We start from the raw sequence: 11,821 nt of genomic DNA on the forward strand, positions 1-11,821 counted from the left end.
CAGGATCAAAAGGCACTTGCTATGAGAAGCTTTGTGTCTGGCTGGCTCCAACAAGGAATTAGGTGCAAAGTTATGGTAGGGCTATGGTAGTGACAGTTGCTGGGGCACAACTGACCAGTAAGGTGAGGGTGTCTCACGCTAGCCTTTATTACCTCAGAGAGCCAAAAATAATCTGGGGTAGGGTATTTCTGCCTTGCCCATAAGGGGAGCACAAGACCCAAGGGTGAGAATCCCTGGTATCTTGAACCGAAGCTACTTAATTGCTTTCCAACGATAGAAATTGCAATAGAATCACATGAATCTTCACCTTCCCCATTAAGTGAGGGATACATGGTGGCACAGGTCCTTCACTCAAAAAAGAACTAACAGCTGGAGCTCTACCGCCTGCCACTCCCACTGAGCAGAGAGGACATGCATCAAACTGCTGCTCTTAATACTTTATAGCAAGGGTCTCAAAATCTTGGCCCACGGGTCATCTGCAGCCCAAGAACCTCCCCACTGTGGCCAAGAGAGGAGAGACGCATGCAGCCACGCTGCCAGCCATTTCTGCTGCTGGCACTGCTCCCCTGCAGCTTCCATTGGCTGAGGGAGATGGACAGAGATACCATCACTAGCCACCCGACAGAGTCAGCCATGGCGGCAGCAGCATCAGTTGCCAGGCAGAGTCAGTCAGTCAGTCAGAGGCAGCGTCACTTTTTACCACAATGAATATAAACAAGTCAAAATACCGGAAACAACTCTGATGCAAACCTTGCTGCAATCCTGAAGGTTTCAACTGCTCAGTCACAAAGCCAAACGTCAACAAACTGACAGAACTGAAGGGTTGCCATGTGTCTGGCAAACACTCTGGCAGGCGAAGAATTGTTTAAACTTGTATGACAGCTTTATTACTTCTAACAAATTCAAAAATAAACAAATACAACAAACGTTTTCTTTTCTGAACACCATCTTCAGTTACATTATTGGCCCGCTGGGAGGATTTGAGGACTGGCACTGGCCCTACGGTAAACTGAGTTTGAGACCCCTGCTCTATAGCTATGGGAATTGTTGATGAGTCATGCATTGTGGAAGAACTGCTCCATTAATCTATTACATCATATACTTTAAAAGAACAAGAACTACAGACAAGCAGTTTTCTTCTCCCAAACATCCTGGCAGCTGCCAGAATGAGGATGCTGCTGAACCCATTTCACCAAATGGCCCATAATGGGTTGCAAGACTGTTGCAGCCCTTTTAGAAGGTGGAATTCTGATGCAAATATCTATTAATTCCAAACTACACCAGCTTTAGTAACAATCCGATGAACTGGAGAAAAACTGGCTTTTCCCTGGCATCCCCTCTTTGTCCTTCTCAGTTTGGGGCCTAAGAAGAATCACCACCATTCTCTTCCTTGCCTAACACCCCCAACCCGATAACTTCTGATCCAAAGCAGGAGTTGGGAGATCAGATGCTCAAGCAGGCATTAGAGCTAGTTACATCAAATCCACCATCACAGATGACGACACTGGTAACTGTCAGGACTGGTGCAACAGATAGTGAGGGTGCTGAAGTCCAAATCAAAGGCTCCTACATCAAAGAAGACAGCAGCCCAATAGCACTCAAGGCTACAACCTGCCCAGATGACAAATTGGTGCTCTGAGGCATTGAGGGGGTGCAAAGAGCGATGACAAAATTGAAGACATGCTGACGAGATCAGATCAGACAATATCTCCTGCTGTTGCCTTTGAGAAGCCCCATATTGAGGTAACATCAAATGTCATTCAAAGCAGGGTAATTGGAGGACTCAATAGGGGCATACAGAAGTGCTGAAGACAGCATTAGCCATGAATAAAGAGATGACTGATGCCATAATTGAAGTCCATTTTCTTAAGCCACCTGCGTGGCAGGTGGAGGCACTGAGGGTCAACATGACTCAGGGACACCAATGCATGGGGTCACAAAAGGTACCATGACAGCAGTTGTCATGAATACAAACCCTCAGTGTCTTGGCTAAAATCTTAACTCTACCTGGTGGGGACTTGAAACTCCTGAGGCTCATTTGGGCCAGCCATAAATCAACCTTAGTTAAGCTAATGCAGGCAGTCAGGATGCTCATTCTAGGATTCTTCGAGCACATGGTACACCCCAGTCAGTTATGTTCTGTGCCATGGCAGAGGAGGTCAGTCAGGGTCACCATTTCATTACCTTCATGGTACTTCTGGAAGTTGTTGGGTTGTCTTCCTTGATCCATTCCTGCGGTAAGAAAGGATTAAAAAATTAAGACCATCTATGCAGCACTGGTAAAAATAGAAAGGGTGAAAGATAGGGAGAAGATGCCCAAAAGAGGCAAAAATAATTACGTTGAAGGTTTCCTCGGGGACTTGGCAGCAACAGCATTTTCCTTTATGGAGCAAGGACATGGATGGGAAAGAGAAGCCCCAAGAAAGTAATGATACTTTCCAGTGAGTCCCTTTAATACAAACTCACAGAAAGGGTATTTTTCTGAACCAATTAGTAGCTATTTTAGAGAAAATGGGAGGAGAGGAGGGAATTTAAATATTTTTTTTTTATCCCACTGCCAATTCTCATTTGACATGCTTACCTTGCTCATAAACCAATGTGCTATGGTGTGAGAAAGACTGACTATAATAGCTGAAGCTACAGAAATAAAATAGTATTTAAGGATATACAAAATATCTTCAGTGGCCTAGTCTGAGCCTCCTGAGAGATACAGAACAGAACAAAAAGTCTGAGAGAAAAAGAGTGCTGGGGCGAGAAGGGAACACAAGCTTTCCAATTCAGGGTGGCTGCAGACCAAAACTCTCTCTGACATTAGCTAGCGTAGCCCAAACAGGCTCTTCTAATTTATAGCAGCTTTACCCAGGCTGACCTGCAGCTCACAATCTCTGCAGTAGTGAGTGTTACAAACACACACTTTCTTTCTGTGGCTCCTGGCATGGCCCTTACGCCAGGGCCTGGGAAGGGGGGCAGCCTTGGGCTTCTCTTATTTGCCCTATACTGTTCCTCTGCCAAGAGAATTCTCTCCCGGATTCCTGCAGCCCCTTCATGGTCTTTATATGATGCTCAAAGAGGATTCAGATGCTGTAACAGGGTCCACAACCGATTCCAATATGTTTTAAGGAGGATCAATTGCAATCAACGAAGCTAAAAAAAATTAAACATTAACAGATAGCTACATAAATAGCTACAGATCGAGGAATGCCCCAAATCCTATTTTTTATTAGTCAAGAACATTTTCTATAAATTCTAGTTTAGGGCAAAGAAGCACATTATCTTTAATAAAGTGCTCCAGCTAGAGCTCCTGTAGAAATCCAAAATCTCTCAGATTTTTTATTTTTGCCTGCATAGTATATTGTTCTGACTTTACCATTTTAATTGAAACAATCTAATTTTAACTCAAACGTGTCAAGTTTAGTTTGAAGAATTTTTATTGTAAAGAAAATCTTCTTTAATGAGCTGTTAGCAGAGGTGTGTGGTGAAGAAAGGGAATCAGATTTCTGTTATTCTAATTTAACAGCTTCTAAACCAGGCACAGGAAAAGGGTAATTGTAGTGGTAAGTGAAGAGAAAGAAAATATCTACTCCTCACATTATTAACTCACTTGTATTTATGGTAAGAAAATGTGAAAAAGTTATCCTACAACATAACACTTGTTCCCTTTCTGCCTGATTTTGGAAGCAAAATAATAAAAATAGATGTGTTTACAAGGAAAAAGAGGTACTTCCTTGAAGTCAAGAAATTGAAGAGGGGAGAAAAATCTCTCTTAAAATAGAAGAAATTTCTTCTAAGACAGACCTTACTGCATGGGATTCCAAGTGAATACTCGGGGGGGGGGGGGGGGAAGATACCAGAACACTTGAGAAAACAAAAACATTTACCGCCCTTAAAACAAAGAAAATACTTATATATCTATACACACACACACACACAGGGTGACAAGAGCAACCAGGTAGGCAGCACTAGATGGAAACAGTCCTCAGCTGGTTTCTGAAGTAGCACTGGGTAGGAAATTAGTGGAGCTTCTATTGCTGTTCTTAGGGTCCTCTGGGCTAGAATCTAATGGAATGTGACCCCAGCTGATTCTCTGCAGCAGCTAGGATGGCACAGCCTTTGAAGAACTTAGAAAGGAGAAGCATGGCAAGTCTCTCCCTCTTCTGGAGAAACTTCGTTTTGGAGTTAGCCTCTTCATCTAGCCTAGAAGTTGTCTCTTCTTTGAGTCCAGCAGTAAGCAGGCATTTGTGTGAGGAGGGGTATGTTGGGTTTAACTGTTTTGTGTTCGCAACTAAAGAGCAAGTAAGGTAAGTCATCAGCTCTCTGTCCTCCATGAGATTTTCCATAAAAAAGGGCAGAAAACTCATCAGTTAGAATCAACCTGAGGAAGTGGAGTTTACTGCAACACACTGAACTAAGCTTTTAAAATGAAGTGAGGAGGTAAAGAGAAGCAGCTTACTTTGGGTTCTGAACAGATAAGAGCTCAGGGAAGATCTAAACTCCATTTAAATATACTAAGCCCAATAAATGGGATTTAGATGTGTTTTCAGTGTTGTCTTTTTGTACAACTCAAGTTGTACTCAGTATTGTGTTACTCTTTGGTTGTCAGTAATAAAAGCTTTCGCAAGCATAGTGTGAAAAAGCTAATTTCAGCATGATCTACAGTTTGCCACACTAATCTAATCACCAAGATAGGTAGGAACAACTCTGAAATCCATCTTCCAAATAGGTCCAAATTATCAAAAGCAACATGCCTGATTCTTTGTGTCCCAACACACTGCATATTCATTAGTACAAAGTAAGTATAAAACAGTAAGATTCTGATGCAGCAACGTTTTACACCCACTTTGCACTGAGATAAATGACTACACAAGATGCAGGCCAATGGAGATTCAGAGCCTAGGTCAAATGCACAGGTCTCAGAAGAAAACATTATGTCTCAGAAAATCAAAGAGAATGATTTCTCTGGCTGAAAAGCAATGCAAACATAAGATGTATGCCAAACCTCATCAGATGCTGATTTCAAAGGGCAAGGCTTTTCTGGCAGGGAAGTTAAAAAAAAAAAAAAAAAAAAAAAAGACAGTTCCAGATGAACACATAGTATGTTCAGAGAAAAAATGAAAGCAGGGTGATGTGACTCAACTGGACAGAACATACACACTGTTCTACTCAGTGAACCAAAACTTTCATGGCCTCTCTTTCCAAAGGGGTCACTTTATACAGTCTTCCTTGAGTGTGTAAAACCTAGATGTTACCACTGCCTCAAAGAAAAGGCAACATTTAGAAGTGAGGCAGGGAAAGGGATTAACCGAAGTTCACTTCACCTTCCAATCTGATTTGAAGATTGGGTGGAAGGTTCTCATTTTCAGGTAGAAAGCTCCTTTTCAAATTGTCAAACTCAGATTTGCAATTCAGACTATGATCTGGTTAAAAAAAAATTTCAGCCAAGGTAACTGCCATCATTTGGTGGGGAAAAAACAACATTTTACCTGAAGAGAAAAAATAACCAGGTGTCTTATTTTAATTCCCTCTCTGTTGATAACATCACAAGTACGCAAAATCTATATTGTAGTAACCCTGATTATCTCATTTCATGAATGAACATAATTCAGATGCTTCTGAAAAATGTCACTATTCCAATAAGTTAATGTACCGTGTACAGCAACAATCCAATTCCTGTGGAGAAAACAGATAAGTATTTGAACAATTCAGCAAAAATTACATAAAAGCCTTAATTGTGATTTTATATTTGAAAATACATTAGATTTTCATTCCAGTTCACTTACTAACATTATGAAGAAGTTATGAACAAGGGTTTAATAAAATTAGTAATGAACATGTAGTAAGAAAAATCCCAAAAAACCTTGGTACAGATTATGATTTACTTTGTATTTTTAAAAATTCTGAAAATGGAGTAAAACATTTTTGTGTTTTTGTTTTTATTAATTTTGAGAATACCATTTAGAAAACAGAATGCTGGTAACTTCACCCACAGGGTTCTATAAAATTGATTCTTCTCTCTTAGGTCCTTTAAAGATTTAATGTTCTTGAATATCAAAACTCAGTTGTTTAAAAAACATTGCTAAGAACTTCCAAAAATATGAATGAAAATGCAAACAGAAGTTGGACTTTGTACATTTCTGCAACTACTACTAAAATAAATTAATTACATAAACGCTCTCAAAATAACAAAATGGGATTCAACTTCATTTTAGACATTTGGAAAGCAGTGTCATACTTTATTTTAAATAAACCCATGTAAAAACAAAGTTAAAATGAAAAATGGTACCTGAAAAATAAATTATTTGATATAAAACAAATCAATAACTTAAAAACATACTAATATACAAAATGATTAACGATATACTGTACAGTATGGGAAACAATTGATAAAGCCTTCTGTCCCACAAAACAGATTACTTTATAAACAAAAGGTTACATAAGTTAAGGGAAATGAAATCAGTAAATAGACTAGAAGTACAATATTATTCAAACTTACTCGTCAAATAAAGGTTTATCCCAACTTATGATGCTTCAAATGTCTCAAGTCATTTTCTTCTTAATGACCAAGTGAAAAAGTTTAGCTATATCACTGAAAGGTTGTTTAAAAATGTTTAAAAATAGAGAACAACAACTAATATGAAAATGAAGTTTCTAAAATGTGAACACAGTAGCAATATTTCAAGATTTCAGGTGGCTGTTCCACTATTACTGAATTTCCATCATCATGAACAAAAGAATTTAGTGTTGAAAATTCCACTCAACAGAAAAATATTTCTAGTTAAAATTGTCCTTGTAAATTGTTTACCAAGTGTGATATACATCAAAGAATTGCAGCAAGATTAAACAAAGCAACAACAAGGTTTAAAGGCAAAGCCACTCACTGGATGCTTTGTGTTCTGTTTTAGAGATCATAAAAGCTTTAACATCAATTGTGTTTTTATCATGCACAGGGAAAAATATACACCTAACTTTTTATTAAATATATTTTACTACATATGAATGATACAAAAAAGCATACAGAAAAAATAATGCTGTACCTGATTAGAACTAAGGTAAGAAATTTAGACAGAAGTTGAACTTCAATTTTTAATTCTACCGGTTATACCTTGGACACACTAAGCTGTGCATTACACATGTATCTCAACTTAAAAATGGAAGTGGGGTGATTGTGTTTTCTTTGAAATCCATGTATTTTCATAATGTAGCGGAAACCTAGTAGCATATACTACAGATCACAATGCTTAGCCTTTTGATCAATATATTCCTCTACCGATCCTACGGTGCTGGGATCTCCCAGTATTAACAGGAAGTGCAGACATAATGTTAAGGAACCTGCCTTCAGCACAGCAGAAGACTCTTCTGCCAACAAACAGAGACTAAAGAAAATGTGGTACACACTAAGTGACAAATTTGGTCCTTGACTAAATTAATGCAACTCCACTGACTTAAAAAGATGTGTGCCTGTTCATAGTAGGCATGAATTTGGTCCCTTCTCCCTAAAACTAATTGTTTGGAGCCCCCTCAAAAAACTGAAATGGTGTAATAAGGTGCTTGCTCCACAATGATACAAACTTCCCATTTTGGAAGTCAAAATTCGGTAACCTTATATCAGAGGTAGTATTATGACAGAAAGCCCTATGTGGAGGGTGTTCTGTGTTTTACTTTTGAGGATTATGAAAAACCATGACATCACCAATATTTCATTAAAAAGTTGTGCATTTTTTTAAAAAAAGTTTCCACAAACTATATAACATTTTACAGGTAATTATTAGAAGTCCTGATTCCAATAAGTAAATTTTTGTTAGAACTAATCGAGTACATTTGGGGACATCCTTATAAAATTAATTAGAAGTACATATTATGTAATTATAAACTGTACATATTTAACTTTAATCACTCCAGTTTAGCATATACTGAAGCTGAGACCCTTTTCTGAAATTTTTGAAGAACCGCCATTTTATTGCCTAACCAGAACAACATAAAATTATGTAACTGCTTATAAGGAGGCTGGGAAATATCCATGTTTGAAATTTAGCATTCACAAAGATTGAGTTTCATTTTTAGGAAAAAGTGACTGATATTTTAGTTGAGGCTTAATTCAATTGCTGAAAGCTGTCTCGATAGTAATAGCTACAGTATCTTTTCCCCAAACTTTGAATTGCTTTGTAAAAGTAACATTGCTACAACTTTGCATGCTCCTATAAAAACAATGTTAAAAACACCTGACTTACAAACCGTTAGGAGTAAAGGTATTCAAACCCATTTGGTCACTTGCAATGAAGTAAATGACCATATACTGACCATCTACAAGTAACTGCAGTGAGAAATTCATAATCTATTCCAAGGACTTGAATACCTCAATACTATCAGTGTGTTTTCTGATACTATCATGATGCAGATGCACTGGAAAAAAACAAAAACAACCCAGGGGAAAGAAAAAAGTTTAGACACACATCACTGAGGGGATATTGCCCTGGAGAGTGATGCCTCCTCTTCTTTCCCTTCCATTCCCAGCATGATCTTGAAATCATTCACAGTTCCAAACCAAAGAACTGAAGAGGAGTGGTTGCCAAAGGCTCAGGGCAGGAGGCAGCAGGACTGTTTTGGCTCAGTTCCACCCCTCATTCCACCTCATAGCAGAGTGGGGGCACAGGATCCTAAATGAACCAAATATCTTATGATGTAACAGCTTCAAGGATAAAGATACCCCCCCTGCTCACTTTAGCGCATGGGAACAGTTTACAAATAGGAGAATGGAGGGGATCAATGTATTTGGAACAGACTAAAAACACTAAGAAAAGTTGCTTTACTTCATCTCAGTTCATAGCTTTCATGATTCTCGGTATTATTTTGTTGCTGCCAACTCATGTGAAAGTTGTATTTATCTTTGCATCTTGTACAAAAGCACATAGCAGCACTATAATTTTATGTGGGTTTTTTTTTTTTTTTTTTTTTTTTTGCTTTTAAAAGTGAAATTCCCCCTGTGCTAATGACCAACACAAGCCTATACTGAAGGCTAAAGTGGCACTCAAGCCTTGTTGTTAACCCTTCTTCTACACAAGGGTGAATTCCATCCACAATGGGATCTTGTGAAGCAAACATAAAATGGATTGTTGGAGGGTTTAAGAAATATTACTTATATTATATTAATATAAGTAAGATGGACTGGAAAAAGCCAGTTTCTGAATACTTTTTCAATTCATTTGAATTCTTTTGAAAACATTGAATTTTACCAGATTAAAATATTTAATCTAATACTTTAAAAAAAATATGTCTTAACAACAGCTAAAGCCCAGAACATTTTAATGGAGTTTTAGAAGTCATTCCATGGTAATAACTAGGATAGTTTTGCCTTACCTATAAAACTGTCTCATCTTAAGAGTGAAACTCCACCAGTCATGCAAGAACTGCCAGTTAGCCATGCCTATATCAAATTCTGTCTGCACAGGACTGCTTCTAATGTGGTTAGTATCCAAACTCTGGTCCTATAAGAGCCTGCTTGGAGCAACAGCCCCAGGAAATGCTTGGAAAGATGAACAAAAACAAAGAACAGGTAAACAGAAGGAATGATGCCAGATTGGCAAAGGTTCCCATCCAACCGAAATTCCAGGATGAATGACAGAGTGGCATGAAGAGAAGTGTACACATCTATGGGAAAGCATTAATGTAAACAGTAAGACCAGTCATCCAATTCTGAGGGTAGTTTTTCCATGCCCTCTGTACAATTTCTATCAGCTGAGTACCCAAAGTTCTCAAGGATCATCCGTGTCACAGCATCCAAACAGTCAAAAGGGTGTTACTGGAGCAAAGACAAACAACTATATGCTTGATCAATAGGAAAATGAATCCAACTTCCAAAACCCGGGAACCTCTGTGTTTGGGGACGGGTGGAGGTAGCTGAATATTGTTAAATGAAGCAGGCAGACGGACATAAAAAACGTCTGTCATAGCACTGATTTCTTCTACTGATGTTCTCACTTGCCAGTCCCTTTGAGTATGCAGGTTGCCCTGAACATAGGTGGATATGAATTAAAAATGGGCTCATTTTTGGAGATAATATAAACTGCAAAGATTCTGTTTTCGCATTCAATCAGAATGGCTGGTGAGTAGACATAATGAAGAAAACCCTGTGCCCTCCAGACCCATTGTCCTTCATTGCATGATGTTTAGATTCTTCGGACCAGAACCCTTGATACAGTCTGTGACCCAAGTGCACATTCCATCCTTCGAAACCTTGTAATTCTGGTGATAGAATTATCCTGGAAACAGATAACTCTAATAGCAAATTGTCCTTCAATAGGGATTTCTTATGCAACATTGCCGGAGTGATGTCTGGACCTGGAGAGAACGTAAATTAAGGAGCCCAGGGAGTCTTTCCAACTATCTCAGACAGAACAAAGGCCAGAAGAATTCTTATATGTAGTGCTGCTCATTGCAGTGTGCCTGCTATAGGGATTGATCAGGATAAATTGGTTCACCAGGTATGACTGACAGTTTCCTTTATCTTACTTGCCTTCTGTGTCTGATGAGAAATGTACCATGCTGCTGGTGTGAAAATAGGCCCCTACATTAACAAGGTTTTGAGAAGCAATAGGGAAGTTCTTGAAGCCAGAATCATGGAAAACAGACAAAAGCAAATGGAAGCACAGATGTGCCATCTGAAAGGTATCTGCATTAGTTGGACATCCAAATAATAAAATCTGTGGATGCCCTCTGTCTTGGGGATGGGTATGATGATGGTTATGATTTCTGTACACTCCCTGAGGTCTAAGAGACCAAAAAGTACAACTACAATGCTGGAAGTGGTGATGGTCCAAGTAGAAATGGAAATGTGTGGTATGCTGGATGACTAGGCACACCAAGACAGGCACAATTCTAAACCACCAGGCAGAAGAAATCATTGGATTTCTCTTATTAGAATTGAGAGTGTAAAGACTGCAGGATTCAGGATGGAAACAGAGGGATTGAAAGAAAGCAGGTCTGGTATGGGTCAGAACTACCCATCTAGTTAGTTATCAATAAGTAATGTGAACACATTCCCAAATTTCTCTCCACCTGGGGAGTCAGATTGAAGTTGTTAGGGACAGTGACAAAAAAGGACTTTGAGCACACACTCTGGCCAGATATAAAGTGGCCCCTAGACCTGAAAGGGAGATTTGTAGCTTTCTGTCTAGCATTATCCCCTGAGGAATTAAATGAATGTACCTTCTCCTGATTTTCTCCTGCCTAGCTGAATGGTAGTTTGCTCAGGTGACTGGCCTCATTGACAGATTAAGGTTTCCCCCAAAATTGCTAAAGGAAACTTGGATCAGATGGGTTCTAGAAACAGAATCTGCATCCCCAAGTGTGAAACCAGGATGTTGTGTCTCACTCTTACAGAGCAGAGGTGTATCGGGAAGAAAAAAATCAGTAATGTTGCACGAAGCAGCCAACAAAGGAGAGCAATATCAAAGTCTTCGAGGATATCGCAAAGTTGTCATTACTCTGCTTGAAGAGCAAGGTTTGGCAAGCTCACAACAGTGAAGTTTTTGATGTGGCTGCATGGGCCAGAGCAACTTTAAGGGTTTAATACCACAAAGGCATTGCCTCATTTTAAAGATTGGTCTGTGCAATTATCTACCATGCCCTTTACAGCAGTAGCCCTACTCCCACTAAAATGTTTCTTAATGAGCCATGAGATGGAGGGAACTACAAGGAAGGTTCTTGGATCTCTAAAGATGCACTCTCGTGGGCTGGTAAAAGAGTTGATGGGACACTGTAAGAGGACTTTATTTAAATAATAATAACCCTAGATCTAACATGGAGATATGGGTAAAGCAACCCTGAT

The sequence above is a fragment of the Gopherus flavomarginatus genome, chromosome 24 (assembly GCF_025201925.1).
Source record: "Gopherus flavomarginatus isolate rGopFla2 chromosome 24, rGopFla2.mat.asm, whole genome shotgun sequence".
Taxonomy (NCBI): Eukaryota; Metazoa; Chordata; order Testudines; family Testudinidae; genus Gopherus; species Gopherus flavomarginatus.